This window comes from Dromiciops gliroides, chromosome 2 (assembly GCF_019393635.1).
Source record: "Dromiciops gliroides isolate mDroGli1 chromosome 2, mDroGli1.pri, whole genome shotgun sequence".
Classification (NCBI taxonomy): Eukaryota; Metazoa; Chordata; class Mammalia; order Microbiotheria; family Microbiotheriidae; genus Dromiciops; species Dromiciops gliroides.
Window position 1 is genome coordinate 181888296 of NC_057862.1, and position 18632 is coordinate 181906927.

At 34.2% G+C, this 18632-nt stretch overlaps 2 protein-coding genes across 2 annotated transcripts in view; one reads left to right on the forward strand and one right to left on the reverse strand.

Moving 5' to 3' along the window:
- Positions 1 to 7855, reverse strand: part of CHRM5 (cholinergic receptor muscarinic 5) — a 74039-nt gene extending 66184 nt beyond the window's left edge. The window contains exon 1 of the mRNA XM_043982014.1: positions 7710 to 7855. The gene's annotated coding sequence lies outside the window, so the exon portion shown is untranslated. The remainder of the gene's footprint in view (positions 1 to 7709) is intronic.
- The window catches only part of AVEN (apoptosis and caspase activation inhibitor), a 166303-nt gene that overhangs the window by 43561 nt on the left and 104110 nt on the right, over positions 1 to 18632 (forward strand). The gene's annotated exons all lie outside the window — the stretch shown is intronic.

Here is an 18632-nt window from a genome sequence, read left to right on the forward strand (position 1 = left end):
AGTGCTATGGTCAGATTTGTGCTTAAGGAAAATTACTTTGGCAGCAGTTTAGAGCATGGATTGAAGAGAGACTTGAGGAAGAGAGAACAATTAGGAAACTTTCAATGATCTAGGTGAGAGGTGATGAGGACCTGAACTAAAGCCTTAAATGAGGGTAACCCGTGATGCTTGTATAGATTTCTTTGCTATGGAGTAAAGATTATAATCATTTTTTCCTGTGGAGTTGTTGACATTATTCTTTACCTCTACCACTTGCTACAGTCATCTGAGAGTAGCGAATATGCTATTCTCTGCTGTCTTGTATGTTTCTTCCCCGATTGTAAACCAATAACTCCTCTATTTCCTGATGGACACCTCCCATATCCCAGGAAGAAGTAAAGGGATCAGAACATAGGCATACTAATTGTAAAAGTTTCCTAACCCCTCATTTAGTCCATTCTCTATGGAAAAAATGTCTTTGTTGTAATGCATTCTGTTGAAGTAGCTTTAAAATTTATGTGGCAAGGGGCAGCTAGGTGGCGCAGTGGACAGAGCACTGGCCCTGGATACAGGAGGATCTGAGTTCAAATCCGGCCTCCAACACCTGACACTTACTAGCTGTGTGACCCTGGGCAAGTCACTTAACCCAGTTGCCTCACCAAAAAAACAAAACAAACAAACAAACAAAAAAATTGTGTGGCGACTGTAGCAGTTGTACTGTTACCTGATGATTAAATTATCTTGATGTGGATGGCCTGCATGGGGTGAGACCCAAATGCTTAAACATTAGATGATGGTTAGCTTTTTCTCCTCCAACTGCAGAAGATAACTGTCCCCAAGATTAAAATGTTTTCAATTGGAGGAAGTGGGTTTTTTTTGCTTTTTGTTTTGAATTGATTGATAATTCTGGAACTCTAGCTATGGGCATCTTACATATCCTAATACATATTTTTGGTTGCCTTTGGTCTCTTGCCCACTTTCAGAGCCCTTTTCTGGGGAAACATCAAACTGTTTGGACATTTTAGCTTTGTGCCCTGAAGCATGATCAATCTTCTCTTGAATCTCTGTCTATTCCTCCTCCTTTTCTTCATGATCCCTTCATGCTTATTAGACATTGTTTTAGTGGAGTGAGACTATACCTAATTTTTTGTTTAGCACACTCTTTTCCCCATGGTTTATTAATTGTGAACTCAAATTTAGCAAACATGTGTTGGACATTGTACTGTCTAGTTTTCTGTAATTCTCTTCTTTGGACATAAACATGTAAGAACCATGTATGTCATAGGTTTATTAAACAAATCAATAAGAATGCTCAAATGTTTTGAGCCTATTGAAATAAGGACACTATATAATTGCCTCATTTTTTATATTAACTTTTACTATGACATTCCTTTGTTGTGAGGAAATATGACCATTTACATAAGATTGGTGTCTCTTTTCAGTATGAAAAATGATTTTATTTTCTTATAGGGATTTTAGTTGTATACCTATTCTGTGTACCTATTTTGTATGCTTATTTTGACATATTGGCAGAATGTCCTTTGACATATCTTCTCTTTTCACAATCTGCTAAAAAAGGGGGTGTAACTGATGGTCTTTGTGATTAACTGAAGTTTAAAATTAACTGTAAAGACCTACTCAGCCTACTTATTAGCACTGTGACCTAAAATTAGGGAGTGAAGGGAGTGGTGCTGTTCACACTACACTCTTCGAATTTCCTAGTAAAGGAAGATTAAATCTTAGAGGGTAATCAGTAAACAAAAGGGGATAAATGATTGCATTATTAATATATATATATTCATATTAACCAAAGTAAAATACTTTTTCCATAGTGGAAATTTAAATAAAAAACATTTTGCACCTTTTTCAGAACTTTAATTTAACATATAACACCATTAATCTATTTATTGTGCTAATGTAAAATTATTTTTTGGATACTTGCTAGTTATATTTCTAGGCTAATTTTAATACTTGGAGCAATGGAGGTTTCTTTCATCTTATATACCAAAATTTAATAATTACATTATATAACCTTTAGTCTTGTGTATCAGTATATTATTGTTAGGCTGTAAGTGAAACTGTTAGGCAAGATTTTTCTGGTACTTCTAACAATCAAACCATTTGGATGGAGTTCAAGATTTATTTCTTTTTTATACCAACTTCTCTTCTTGTTATGACAAAATTTTTAGCATTTCTTTTCTATAAATTATTCCTTCATTCAATTAAACTCTTCTCTGAGACCTCCCTAAGTGTCTGAGACCTTTGCATAGTTAATGTTTCTATTCATCCATATTCTAGTTTCCCCCCATCCATTAAAAGTCCTAGGATATTGTTTGATATTCATTGATGAGTTCGAGTCAACAGTAATTTGGACTTCAGAGCAGAAGTATTGTGTTAGAATATATTGCTCACCTCAGATGGAGAAAGAACTAGAAAAGATATCCTGCATATTGTCATCTTTACCCAAACTGGGTTTAATGGATTACTGAATCTCTTGGATCCAATTTATGTGGTAAAATCATAAAATAAGGAAGTTTATGAAGATCATACCAAAGACCAATGTATCATGCAACTTCAGGATATTATGAAATGATCACAATCCTAATTGTCTGGATTAAAAGAATAGTGCTAATTTCAGATGAACTGTCTGGATAAAAACACCTAGCAAAATCACTCTTCTTGATTGACAGCTAAAAGAGAACAACATACATCTCTTTTTTGGAGGGGCCTTGCCTCATTAGACTCAACAGTCACTTTTATTGAAGCTCCCAAATTTGCCTGGAGTGACTGGATTGTCCTGCGTACCAAAAGCTAAAAGCACTGTTTCTTTCACTGTAATTCATGCTTGTCTACTATGTTGAACAAGGATAAAGAGGAATAAAAAGAACCAAGATCTGGGCAAATTCACCACATATTTATTCAAATCTGAGGAACTGATCATCATGGAAGAGCTGCTTTGCATATCAGTCATCCAACAAGCATTTGTTAAGTACCTACTATGTGTTAGACATTGTGCTAAATTAGGCATTATTGCAAAACATGTAACCAGAAGTGTCATTAAATATTATGCTGGAATTTCTGTGGGCAGATGATATTTTTGAAGTCTTTATATTGTGAGATGTGCAGTTGATGTTGGAAAGATGACTGATGGTTTATTGAAGTATCAGAATGCTTTTAATGGAGCCTGAGAAAACACTAGTCACATATAAGTTTGCACTAGTGATAATCTACACAAAGCCCAATTTTTTTTGCTTGTGATAATAAACAAGGAAACCGTCACTGATGGTACTTATGCAACACATTATTCAATACTAAATTGATCAATAAGAAATTAGGAAAAAAGGAAAAAGAAATCCAACATATTATTTAGAAGGATTCAGAGTATGGCAGAAAACACTACATCAAATTTCAGACCTTTAACCTGGCAGTACTTCCTAAGCTATGACTAATCAGTTTGAAATCTGGACTTTTAAACAGTTTCATCAGTGTTACCAATAACTCTTACCAAATAGTATGTGATACAATAAAATCATCAATAAAGAAACTATTTAATGAGGTTAGTCTACCATAATTAAAGGGGAATACTAACAATACAACTCTGGTTGGAGGAACATATATGCAAAGAATGGAGACTAGCAATATACCCAAGCAGCTGTCATATACTGAACTGACATGGGAATAATTATGAGCATGGGGAATGAAAAAAAAAAAAGCTTTAAGGATTCCCTGAAACACAGCCTCAAGACATGTGACATAACTGAGTGGCTGGAAAATATGAGGCTCTGAGGAACAGAGCTGCTCTTTTTTAAGCTTGGGTTTTCATACCAATTGTGAATCTAGGAGTAAGTAACAAAAAGGGGAAAGGGCAGTTTAATTAGATAGAAACTATAGTTGGTAATCTAGGAAGAAGCTCTATACATGCTCATTATGAAGAAAACAATAGTGGGTTTTAAATTTTTAAATTTTTTGGTTTTTTCAACCTCACCTATGTATATAGGTTGCAATTTATTAAATAGTGTCATTAAAATACCATTTTATATGAAGTGTTTATATATGAAAGGAATTCTGTCTTTTCTGCTCTCTCTGAATTCTACATATCTTTAGTTATTTTAGTTATCTCTCTAGTTTTGCACAGTGATTTTAAGAGAAAGTAGTGCCTCCTATTATGTATCTATTTCTATTTCTTTTCTTTTCAGGTTGTAGGTTTTTGATGCCATGTTGCACCTCCAGCTTGCAAGTTGTATACTTCCATAAGCTACTTTGCCTTTAACATTGATCTCTTTGTAGAAATCTTTATCCATTAGTGATTAGTGATATGGATAGCTTGGTGACTTTCTTGATTCCTGAAATTTGTTAATTTTTCTTTTATTTGTATCAAGAAGAAAAAATATCTTTTACCCATTTTTCAGTTTCACATTTTTTCTCCTGCTTCTAGTGACTTTTTCAACACTTTTGTTTTTACCATCAGCTATGACTTTAATTAACATTGCAGTTTATTCTCCCTCTAGATTATTAATGAAGTAAACTGTGAAATGGTAGTTTTCATTCTTTAATCTTTGATGCTGAAAAAAGTGACAAATGTAATGAAAGCATCTTACTCTAATTTAGTTGCTGTCATGCATCTGTTTAGTGTCTATGATATGACTGGAAATGATAGTGTTCACATCTTTGCTGCTGCTTCTTCACACTGAAAGGATATAATCATCTATTTGATACCACAGCTACTTCCCCGGCAACAGATTTTGATGTCACAGACCAAAAATTTTTCTTTCTCAGTAGAAATAAGATAGGGAAAAGATGGAGCTTTAGGGAAGAACATGCTTCCTTTTTTTTCCTATTTAGTTACTTCGGAAAAAATTAATTATAATTAGAGAGTAATTGCCTTATGAAATACCTTAAAATATTAAACTTTGAAATTTTTGTCATTAGGCAAATTCATAAAAATTAGTTTTCATGATATTTCTAGTTAAATATTTCATAACCACAAAAGATAAGCAAATAGTGTTTTTATAATATTTAATTTCATGCTAAATGATATCAAGTATAGGCTCAGTGATCCTCAGCATAATGTCATGAATATATAAAATTAAGAGTATACTTACATTGATTCTCATACATTGAGCACTCAACCTTTTATTTTATGTAAAAAGTACATTTTTGGATGGACATTTCTTAGATTCTCTAAGTAATTCAGCCATTCCAAATGTACTACTCTATTTAAAGTTGAAAAAAATTATAGTATATAGGTAATTACCAATTAATGTTTTAGGGATTTGACAATAAACAGCATCATATAAAAGTCTTAAGTATCATTTATTCTTCATATGTTATTGATAAGCATGAGATATTAACTACATTTCTGAAAGGAAATAAAAATGCAAGACATTTATACTTTTAAACCCAAGTGATAGCCTCAAGACTATACAGGTATTTAAAATACATACTATTTTATAAGAAAATGTTATCATTTATGATTGTATTTCGAGCATCTATTAATCATTAAGATCATCTAAGAAGAAGAATGTTCTGATGAATAAATTCAAGTCTTTTAGGTACTTATATAGAACTCACTTCCTATTAGATTCCTGTGAGCTGCTGCTGTTATGGTCATTTTCAGTCTTCAAGATGTTCACTTTAAACTAAGAAGTTATATGTCCAAAAAATAGTGACAAATATTTCTCTTCCATTAAAATGAATGAAGAAAGGAAAGAACACAGTATTTTTTTGTTTGTGTGGAAAGTGTGTTATTGAGCCATGAATAATTGTTTTTTGAAGCAAAATATCATAAAATGGAAAAAGAGATTGGTTTAATCATAAAAGGAAGCATGAGATTCATTCAGGGTGAAGTTAAGGTGGATTAAATAATAAAGGCAGTTAATGATATCAGTTTATTTACACATTGCCACTAACAGATAAGTCATGGAGGAAATGTCACCCAGAAGTGATAGTGGAAGATGAATGTTTCATTTACATAAAATTGGTAAGATAATTATTAAAAGATATAGTTTTCATAGTATAAAGAATAATTTCTTTTTTCTCCTAGTGAGGTCTAATTATTGAATTCAGATAGGCAATAATGTTTTTGAAATCTCATTTGTCTCCCAGAGAAGTTGAAACCTCTTAAAATTGTGATTAGGGTTATTGTTTAGTATTATTTGTCAGTGGCTCTATTTATAGATTTTCAAAGTGAACTTTGTACGTGTGTAACATTTTTTTTCTGACTAGATAGCAATAACAGAGAGAAAATAGTGGAAAAGAAAGGTAGGTAAAGAGATGAATACAGAAGTTGCCTTGGTAAATACCAATGTGGGTTAAAAGAAACTCTACTTCAGTCAGTTTACATAGAAATGAGTAATCTTTTAAAAATATTTCTATGAAATAAATGTATATAATGAAAAGTTACATCTTAAAATGGCCATGCTCTTAATGTAATGGAAAACATATTGATTAGAGCTCAGAATTAAAAACTATTAGTTTTGTGATATATTTCTAGCTTTTTTTTCCCTCAGAAAAGTGAAAGGCTCTTGTAATTCAGTGCCTTAATTAAGATTTGAAAGAGGGTAATAATCCAATGAAATGGAAGAATGGCTCCTGTTCAGTTATTTCAAATATGGTTGCTTTTCAAAAATGTACTGATGAATGATTTCTGAAATTTCTGCTTGTATCATCTAAAAGGTTTCTGTAGGTAAGACATTTGATTTCCATTTTTTTACTCACCCCTGTGTTTTGTAAGATAATAGAAACCGCTTAGAAATGTGAGTATTCAGAGGGTTCTTTATGAAAAGGTTAGTTTTGGGGGATTTTTTTGATACTTTGATAGATTCAGTTGTAAAAAGTATGGGGTTCTAAATTTTGGAAAAAGACTACAGGGTACCTCTCATCTTTTCCACCTTTGATTTAAGGAAATACTTTTAGCTACATATCCCCCCTTTTTTTTAACACAAAGCATAAAGATATTCTATATGATAGCTGCCCTATAACATCATTTGTAGGGTATTTCTAAGACTCACAGTGTTAAGATGCTTTGCCATTTTCAGTCACTTTACTCATCTTCAGATGTAAACATTTGGTCTAAGAGCTATTGAAGCATTAACGTACCAAACCTTTTTTTTTGTTGTTGTTGTTTTGCATGTCTGCTGGTTTAGTATTCATAATAAAATTGTTCTGTTTGTCCATTAGTGTATATTCAATTCTATTGGAATATCAGATCTTGGATTTTTTTTTCATATCCTCCTTTTGTTAGTACTTAAGCCATCAAATAATCTGGGATTTGCCTTCCTTGTATTAACAGAGACATAAAAGAATTTTAATTACACCATTATTAAATGTTCTTTGCTTTAGTGGATGCAATTGAAAACAAAGTTCATTGAATGCATTTGAAAAATAGCAAAGGTGTCATGGCTTTTGTGCACATTGGTACTAATTTCACATTTTTTTTTTGGCCATTGAATACAACAAAAAATTTAATATGAAGCAACAGAGACCAGGTAAATATAGCAAAAAGTAATGAAAAGGATGCATTTTCAGAAAAGATGTCTGCTATAAGAATCATGGTTTGTGCAGCATAGAAAATGACAGAAGTGTTTACCCTTTTAAGCTAAAACCTGCATACTGTTTGGGAAAGGTTTTCTTGAAATTTAAATCTGTTGCCTTAAATCTATTAAATTAAATTAGTAGATACAGTTTTATGAGCCAAAATAGAAATGAATATTAAAAAACTTAAAACTTACCTGGAAACTGTTTGAAGCTCATTTGCTGGGGTTCTGTATGAATATAGTAGGAAGAGTCTCACCAGGTAGGAAGCTTCTCTGTTTGAAATGCCTTCTGCACATTAGTTTTGTGCTTTCTTTTCCCACAGTACCTCATTTTTTGCAGCTTCTTCATATCTTTTTTTCATTCCAGTGTATTCCCAGCTATTCCTTTGAATCAGCAATTGGTGATTAGCAACAGTCATGATATTCAGTTATGATAAAATGAGAGCAACTGAAAGATGAACTTTGAATTTCTTCATCTGATTAGAGCAGTTCGTTTGACCCCAATGATTTGAGTGTTCAGAACTTATTAAAAATTCATTGAATGCTTCAGCAAGGAGAAATTCTTAGCTGATTCTATAAATGAATTATGTTACTCCAGAAAAGTTCTACCAGAATGTTCTTTTTCTCAAAATTAAAAAACCCAAACAAATCCTGTGTATTTTCCCATTCAGTCATTCTCCTTTCCCCCCTCTTCTTTTGCTTTCTGTCTCAACTTTCAATCCAGCAGCCTTTTAAAAATAGAAGATGAAGGTATCTGTTCCTCTGTCCTTCAGTTGCTTCTGTTATTCATAGATATGAAACAGTGTTTTTTAATGGTTGGGTGAAAATCCCAAAGGGTGTAGTATTTTGTCATAGCTCAGGACACTGAACATGCATGGCATCAATGACGAGCTGATATGAGCTATTCAAACCAAGCAGCAAACTGACAGGATGACGCTTCCTACATAATAAACCCATTAATTACTTCTCCTGATGGACAGCAGTGTCTGCTGAAAGGAGGGAAAAAGAGAAAATGATAATATTAGGTTTGATAGGTGCTCTCTGTTTGAACAGCTTGTCATCAAGAATGAATGAAGAAAAAGACTGCAGCTTTAGGATATGATCAGGTAGAATGGACAGGAGTTGTTTTGACACATAGTAAGTGACGTATTTGGAGGAGGAACGAAAGCTCCGTTCAGAAGTAGCTGGAATTAAAAAAGGTTCAAAATATTCTTAAAAATTATTTTTCTTACATCATATCTTTTGGTTGATAGATTTCTGTTCTTGGACTTTAAAATTGGCCATTCCCAGAGATTTGGCTTGATATGTATTTTTAGCATGTATTTTGCCATTTGTTTTTCATGTCTTTTCCCTGGAAAAGTAAACAGCCTCTAGGTTTTAAAAAAAATCCATAATCCCTTTCTTTCCTGGTGACAGCTACTTTTCTATGAAAAAAGATACCACATTCCAAACATGTTGAGTTCATTTCTTTTAGACCAATACAGTAAGTTGGTATTTTTTTTTTTGCTATACATTTTTAACAGAGTTTTCGTTTTAATGATCTCTTGAATGAGTTGTTTGCTCTCTGTGTATATGCATGTGCATATGTATACATATATAAATGCATAATACATATACATATGTTTATATATATAGCTCTGTCTATCTTCCTCATACTTAAGTACCATTATAGATCTTACATGTATATGGACTATTTTTCCCCCTGCCTATACATATACAATAGTATGTCATATAGAGTTATTTTGACTCTCTATATGTACATGTATATAAGATGAGTCTAAGGATGTAAATATTGCCTTAGAGAGGTAGTAAAACTCGCTAATGGATTAAATTAAATTTTTTTTGTTTTATGACATTTCTTAATGGCAATTTTGTGTATTTTCTTCTAGATGGGTGTTTAATAAAATATTTCACATGTGCTTCTTTTAGCATGTATTACAATAAAGGAATATGCTTTTGGAGGGCTAAAAGTTGCTTCTTTGGGAATAATATTAACTTTGGTTTTTGAAGGATAGCTCATTTTGTAGGTTATTAATATTTTTTCTCTGATACCAGTTTCAGTGACATCTCACTAGGACTTAAGACAAAGAGACCATCTTATAGTTAGGCTTGAGCATTCCCTATAATTGCTTGCCTACATTTCCATTTAGGGTTTCCATAACTATAGAATCTCAGAGTTGGAAGAGACTTAAGAGATTATCTAGACCAACTTATATCTGAATAAGTATTTCCAATCTACAACATACCTGACTAATGTTAATTCAAGTGTTGCTTGAAGACCTCAAATGAGGGAGAATTCAGTACCTTCTATCATTGGGAAAAATTTCCTTACTCCAAGCCTAAATGTGTCCTGCATATTTCATCCATTACTTCTGGGTTCAATCTTTCTTTCACATGATAGCCTTTCAAATACTTTAATGCTGCTATTATATTTTTTAAATGCTTTAAAAACTGTAGATACACATACATACACGTGTGTGTATGTATATTTACATATACATTTTGTTTTTGCTGAAAGGTATGAATTAAAAGCATTTCATGATATGGAATATGAAGAATGTCAAACATTTCAGCCCAGAATTCACATTTGTAGATGCGAAGTATATTAGTGGCTAGAGGCATACGTAGCCCATAGGGTGCTACTCCAAGTCATAGGAGTACTGGTTCTTGATCTAGTCAAATGTGATAAAATGCATTGTATAGTTCTCATGCCACATTATTGTAGGAGCCTTGTTGCATGGTTACTAGGTCAAACCTAGATGGAAATTGTAAAGAATTAATTGTTATTTGAGGTTTTTATGTCTTGGTGTGCACTGGCCTGGGGCTCCACAAACCACACGGTGCTCCACCCACTGGTTGTAGCCATTGCCAGGGCTCTGGCACTTCATGTCATCACCACTTCCCGATGCCTACATGGGCCTGGCAAAATGATTGGAAGCCTAGTGAGGGCAGTCATGTGACTGTCAGAGCAGCCATCCCATTGGCTGGGGCTGTGTATGGGGGTTTCTAGGTTTGGGGGAGGAGAATTGGGCATTCTAGGTGGAAGCTAGAAAGTGACAGGTGTTCTGCTGCGTATTTTCAGTTGATTCCTGGGTGGTGGTATTTTTTCAGGTATTATAATTTCCCTTTCCCTATTTTACTTCCTTTCCCTTGATCCTACTGATTCTGTTTGTGTGTGTGTGTGTTTTTTAAGTTCCTTCTTGTTAAAATAAATCTTGTTCTGTTTTGAGGGAGGCTGCTGGTCTCCTTCCTTGCCTCAATATTGCGGTGAGCCGCTTAGCTAGCACTCCCCAATTAAAAATTGGTCCCACAAAATGTTACCTAGTTGTACTGTTTTTTGGTGATTAGACTACATTCTATGTTTGACTATGAGTTAAGAAACTGTGAAGATATGGTAATTTTGTTGTTACATGGAAGAGTTCTATGGATGGGTAGAGGAGGAGATGAAGCAATAGTGTAGTCATTGGGGAAATAGCATCAATATTGAAAAGAACTTCAATAAAAAATTTTAAAGCATTTGTAGCAAAGTAGATAACCTCTGTCAGTAACCTCCTTTTTTTCTTCCTATTTGTGTAAAAATGGCATAAGCAGTTACTGCATTGTAGTCATGAATGTTTATGCAGCGTTTATAGATAACAGACATGTCTTGGCTGGCATTGACATCCTCACCTGGGATGGGACAGTGTCAGTATGATTTGCTCACCTGGGACATTTATAAGGGAGTGTGTCTCAATGTTGACTGTGGGACTTGAATTGTGTCATAGAGTTTTGAAGGCGAAAAGGAGAAGGCACATAATGGTGACTGAGCTCCAGCAGTTACCTCTACTGTTGTGAATTTATCATTTATGATTGATCTTAGCTGAACATTTACTACTTGGAATTCTCACATTTTTCAAACTAGGAGGGGCCAAGACATAACTGTATGGCACATCTGATAAATTCTAGGGAGTGAAAAACTTAGATGGCCACTGTTGGAGCAAGACCATAGTGTCAGATGTAGTCTGCCTGCAGAGCCTATAGTGCTTTGTATACCACATCAAGAGTTTGGATGCTAACCCAACTGGAGGTTTTGGCTAAGAGAGGAAAACCCATAGGCTTTTACCAGCCTCTTGGGATGGTGACTTAGCTCAGTTTTGATCTGCTTCCTTATGGGGCAGTGATGCTCAGTGTGAGGAGGTTCATCTGGGTTGGGGGCCTTGATATTGAGTTCATAACTGTTATTTACTTTATTATTATTATTATTTTTTTATTCTGAACTTAAGAAATAAAACAAGCATTTCCATAACAAAGCGGAATAGAAAAAAGAGGACTGCATATGAAACTACAGCTATTATATTCAACTTGCCTTTCCTTTTAAATATATGATAAAGTAATCAAGTAACGTTCTCTTTTTCCCCCTCTCTCCTTTCCCCATTTGCCCTAGAGATGGCTACCATTAGACACAAGTGTGTGTGTTTGTGTGTATGTGTGTGTAAAACCATACTATACATACTTCTATTTATCAGTTTTCTGGATGCAGACAGCATCTTCCTTTGGAGGTCCTTTGTGGTTAATTTGGTAAATGATTTAGTTACTCAAAATTGTTCTTAAAGTAATATTGCTGTTACTGTATATAATGCTCTCTTCGTTCTGCTCATTTTACTCTTCATTATTTCATGCAAGTATTTCTATGTTTTTCTAAAATCATAGAGCTCATCATTTCTTATAGTGTTGCACAGTAGTATTCCAACATGATCATTTACCACAATTTGTTTAGCCATTCTCTAATTAATGAGCATCCCTGCAATTTCCAGTTCTTTGCCACCACAAAGAGAGCTGCTATAAATATTTTAGAACATATAGGTTCTTTTCCTTTTTCCTTAATTATCTTAGGAAACATACTTAATAGTGGTATTGCTGGGTCAAAGGATACAGGCAGTTTAATTACTCTTTGGGCATAATTCCAGATTACTCCAAAACGGTTAAATGAATTCACAGTACTATCAGCAGTGAATTAGTGTCCTAATTTTTTCACATCTCATCACACATTTGTTACTTTCCCCTTCTATCATTTTAGCCAATCTGATAGGCGTAAAATTATATCTCAAATTTGTTTTAATTTGCATTTCTCTAATCAATGATGACTTAGAGAATTTTTTCATGTGATTAAATTGTTTTGATTTCTTTATCAGAAAACTGCCTGCTAATATCCTTTGATCAGTTATCAAGTGGGGAATGACTTGTATTCTTGTAGATTTAACAAAGTTTTTTATATATTTGAGATATGAGGTTTTAAACTGAGAAACATCTATAAAATCCCCTCCTCCCCCAATTTTCTGCTTTCTTTCTGTTCTTGGCTACCTTGGTTTTATTTGTACAAAAACCTTTTAATTTAATGTAATAAAATTATCCATTTTACACTTCTCAATGCTTTCTTTTTAATTAATAAATTGTTCACCTATCCATAAGTTTGATAAGTAATATGTTCCATATTCTTCAGATTTTCTTGTAATATTTCCCTTTATATCTAGGCCATATATCCATTTTGACCTTATCTTGGTAAATGGAGTAAGATAATGGTCTATGCCCAATTTCTGTCGTACTGCTTTCCAGTTGCTGAGCATTTTTTTTTTTTACCAAATAATGAATTCTTATGTCTAAAACTTAAGTCTTTACATTTCTCAAACACAAAGTTACTATAGTAACTGGATGCTGTAAATTGTATGTCTACTTTGTTCAACTGATCTACTTTTCTATTTATTAGCCAGTATCAGATAGTTTTGATAATTTCTGCCTTACAATATAGTTTAAGATCTGGTACTGCTAAGCCTCCTTCCTTGGCATTTTTTTCATCAGTTCCTTTGCTATGCTTGACCTTTTGTTCTTCCAAATGAACTTTGTTAGTATTTTTTCTAACTCAGTAAAATAATTTTTTTTGGTAATGTAATTGGGATGGTATTGAATTATATATATTAATTTAGGTAAAATTGTAATTTTTATTATATTGGCCCTGTACAATTTCCATTTCTCCAATTATTTAAAACTGATTTTATTTGCACAAAAAACTTTTTATAATTCTGTTCATTTAGTTCCTTGGTTTATTTTGGCAGGTGTCTTTCCAGGTATTTTATACTGTCTAGAGTTATTTTAAATGGGGTATCTCTTACTGTCTCTTTTTGCAGGGTATTCTTGGTGATTATAGCAGTGCTGATGATTTATGTGGGTTTGCTTTATATTCTCTTACTTTGCTAAAATTATTGTTTCAACTAACTTTTTAGTTGAATCTTTAGGATTTTCCAAATATATCATCATATCATCTGCAAAAAGAGATTGTTTTATTACTTAACTCCCTAAACTGATTCCTTCTATTTCTTTTTCTTTTTTCTTATTGCTATTGCTAAGATTTCTAATACAATATTGAATAATATTGACGATAGTGGGTATCCTTGTTTATCACCTGATCTTACTGGGAAGGCTTTTAGTTTCTCCCCACCATTTATTTATTTATTGGCATATAAATTGGGCAAAATAACTCCTTATAATTGCTTTAATTTCATTTTTGTTAGTTATATAGTTCCACTTTTCATTTTTAATACTAGTGATTTGGTTTTTCTCTCTCTTTTTAAATTATATCAACCAATGGTTTATCTATTTTCTTGTTTTTTTCATAATTTATAGATAATTGCTTTATCCCATAGATTTTGATATGTTGTCTCATTATTGCCATTCTCTTTAATGAAATTACTGATTATTTCTGCTCTAATATACCCTTCTGTATCCTCTCCCATTACTTTTCTTTTCTCTTCTTTTGGTGGGGCAATGAGGGTTAAGTGACTTGCCCAGGGTCACACAGCTAGTAGGTGTCAAGTGTCTGAGGCCGGAATTGAACTCAGGTTTTCCTGAATCCAGGGCCTGTGTTTTTTCTACTGCGCCACCTAGCTGCCGCTCCCCTTACCTTTTATTCCTTATTCTACCCATCCTTCTGAGAGTCCCTTTATTATCATTTCCCCTGTAACGATTGGAATAACGCCACCTGCTGGATACTTACTGTAGAGGAGTTCTGCCCATGAAGGGAAGGTCTTTGAGGGCAAGACCAGGAGTCAGGAAGTGACGCGGGCTAGTGGGAGGAGGAAGGAAGAGACTGGCGCTGAGTCTCGCTCGCTCTTTCCTCTGGACTCTGGCGGAGAAGGGAGCTAGAAATGCGCTCTCCCTTTAATAGATAGGAATCTAGGCCTTTCTCTCTCTCTTTATCAAATTCTTATTCTCCTTAATAAATGCTTAAAAGTCTAACTCTTGCTAAAGCTTATAATTTATTGGCGACCACTCATTAGATATTTTAGACAGTTTAGCTAGAATTTTAACCCTTAACAGATGGCTGACCACGAAGAGGAAAGCTGAACCTCACTTCTGATCTTCCGGTTGGGTAAGAAATTTCTCCTACCCTTTAAACTGCTAAGTACTGGCGCACTGGCTGTGTTTTCCCTTTAAATTTTTTCGAATGGACCTTTTAAACTCCCTAATTACCCTATTTTTGATTTTAGTCTGTTTAACCAGACAAATGGGAGATAAGATCATGTTAATGCTTTGTTTTTGTGGATTTTCTATTTTTCTTTTTATTTTTGTTAAAAGAGCCAGCAACTTACTCACACAAGGAAATATCTCTCCCTCTCCCAACCATGCTTTTTCAGAGAAACCTGAAGAGATTCCTGCAGCTTTCCCCAGTTCTAACACTAATTGTTGCTCTAATTTTGCATGCCTGGAGGCAATGACCCACCCTCTAGAAGCTTTTAATCCCCTAGCACCTGGAGGCAAAGTGGGGGAAGAGGAATCCAGGCCTGAGTTCAAAATCAAGTCTGATTCAAATTTCGCTGGTCCCTCCCCTCCTCTCCAGACCCCACCCTCTACTCCTCCCATGGCCAAGCCCATTGCTTCCCCGGCCCGGGAAGTCCAAAGATCTAATGCGCATGCTCAACTTTCTCTAACTACATTTGCCCCTTCAGGCTCAACCCTTCCCCAGCCTGGCTGTGCTTCTGAAACAACCTTAGAAAACCCTTTAAATTCCAGATATGCTCGTTTTGTTCTTAATTTTGCTAACCTGCTTTTGTCTTTAATTAGTAATCTTATAAAGCATTTGTATGGTGAAAAGGCTGACAGACAATATAGAGGGGTTAAAGAAGAAAAACTTAAGCCGAATAAGAATGACAATCATCAACATAGTTCAAGACTCCGATTCTTTTGCCATGGAAGGGTATATATTTTACAGAAATGTAGAAGTAAGCAGCAAGGTATTGATATGAGTATTGGGGATTTTAGATATCGGAATCAAAAGTGTTCTGAATTCACTCAGAGTAATAGTATCAGTTCAGAGGTTACATAGGATTTCTATGCTATTATATATACATTTTGAAATTAATGGTATGGGTTTATTTTCGTAGAGATTTTCATGCATTTGAGATTGTGTTTTATACTTAGTTTCTAAAACAAAGAGAATATTTGTAAAAGCTTTTTATAGTCATGTGGTCCAGTTTATATTTTATAATACTCTTATTGATATTAAGTTCATATTCATTTAGATTTCCCTAGTTTGAATTTCATTGTCTTTTATTATTCCACGTGTATTTTCTTCTATTCATTCATCTATCTAATTTTGAAACATGGTTTTGATTTCATAATACAATGTTAATTCTAGGAGTATTGTGCTCCCATATTCTGAGTTGTTTGTTTTTGTTATTTTTTTTTCCTCAACTGATTATTTGATCAAACTCTTTAAAGCATTTCCCTGGCAAATTGGTTGCCATGGCAAGTGTAAATTGATTCTAGAAGTATTATTTTTGATAAGCATATTCCCCCAAAAAAAAAAAAAGAGGGGAACATTTGTAAAAGTTTTCTTTTTTCAAAAAAAAAAGTTCTTTGAGATTCTGTTGTGCTTTAACTTGTATTTAAGTATGTTCTGATTTTTCACAAAAGTAATTGTATACTAAGTAAAAAAAAAAGGGGTATTATTTGAAATTGTTGCATAATTATATATTGTGTTCTGAGTCAAGATGTATTCACATTTTTTGCAATCATTTATTATCCTCAATTTTTAAATCCATATGAGACTTGGATTATGGGAACTTATCATTTAAGACATTAATTGCCTTTATTCTGAGTTATCAGATGCCAGTTGGCCAAGATGCCATCCAATCACAAGAGGAATACATGCAAGAGCAGACACTGAACTGTCACATGAGGGGAGACATGCATGAAGTCAAGGTATGGCTGAGGGAACGGCTTTTGACAAATGTTGAGGTTGGATTCTCTTGGTTTAATATTTTATTTTATTTTTCCCCACAATATTGTACAGATGGCTGGAAGTATTCATCCCACCCATCTCACTTCTACACCTGGCTTCCATGCTCCCTCCTATATGCCTGATGCCATGGACATCTCAGTCCCATGCATCTGATTAAGTCTGACTCAGTTTCTTCCAATATGTTCAGTGGCATGGACATATATTCCATCCACCTATTTTAAGCCTGGCATACTGTATGGGCAGTACATATTGCTCAAGTGTGGGAATGCTCATATCCCATCATTTCTCTGTTCTTTTATGGTAACCCCCATAATTATCTCAGGTGTCATGATAAATACAGTGTTGAATTTGGCCTTGACACCTGTTACCAATTATATTAGATTTTTTAATTTCTCATAATGGCATGAGGATAATTAGGCAGATGATGCAAAAAGTGATGAAACAAAGATAAAAAATTATTTTTAATAATTAATATCGCAGCAATTGTCTTCTCAATTACCCTCCATAAGGGGGGGACTATAGTAATATTATAATTTTAAAGAATGGTTCAATTTTTGTTTTATTATATGTTTCATGTGTAACAACTAAGATTCTGAATTCCCTTAGACATGTTTTTGAGAACTTTCATTGTTTGATTTGATTATTGACAAAGCTATTTTAAAGTTCTGTTAAGCTCAATTTTGTAGGAAATTTTCCTGGCTGATTACCAGCATCCACACATCAACCCCTGAAAAGACTTCCATTCCACGACTACACCTAGAGGACATCTGAGAAAAGACTTTCAGAGACTTTAAATGAACAGTTTTGATTTGTTCTTTTTGTTGGTTTTTTTCTCTTTCTGTTATAATATGCACCATCTGTAACATGTATTCTCTGCAGAGGCCCTCCCTTTGCAAGACTAATGTCAAAGCGTCGGTTCATGAGGACAAAAAAAATCGCCCCTCTGGACAAAACTTTCCTCTCTTCCTTTTCTATATTGTTGTTCACATATTATTAGTTAGCAATAGTTATCATATTGTTTTTACTGTTCCGTCAAGGAAACATTTTGTTTCTTGAGGAACAACAGGGGGGACTGTAACGATTGGAATAACGCCACCTGCTGGATACTTACTGTAGAGGAGTTCTGCCCATGAAGGGAAGGTCTTTGAGGGCAAGACCAGGAGTCAGGAAGTGACGCGGGCTAGTGGGAGGAGGAAGGAAGAGACTGGCGCTGAGTCTCGCTCGCTCTTTCCTCTGGACTCTGGCGGAGAAGGGAGCTAGAAATGCGCTCTCCCTTTAATAGATAGGAATCTAGGCCTTTCTCTCTCTCTTTATCAAATTCTTATTCTCCTTAATAAATGCTTAAAAGTCTAACTCTTGCTAAAGCTTATAATTTATTGGCGACCACTCATTAGATATTTTAGACAGTTTAGCTAGAATTTTAACCCTTAAAAAGAGCGAGCGAGACTCAGCGCCAGTCTCTTCCTTCCTCCTCCCACTAGCCCGCGTCACTTCCTGACTCCTGGTCTTGCCCTCAAAGACCTTCCCTTCATGGGCAGAACTCCTCTACAGTAAGTATCCAGCAGGTGGCGTTATTCCAATCGTTACACCCCCATCCTCCTAAATCTTAATTTACGCACTCTTCTAAAAGGCCCTCTCTTATCCTGTTCCCTTGCCTTCTTATGTCTTTATAAATTTAGAAGACTTTTATACTCTTCTATTTATATATGTTGTTCTCTTTCACCCATATCCAGTGAAAGTAAGGTTCCATCACTACCAGCCTTTCACTCCCATCTTCTTCTTCTGTATTGGTTCTTCCTTTCATTCCTCATTTATATGAGATAATTACTTTTTTTTTTTTTTTA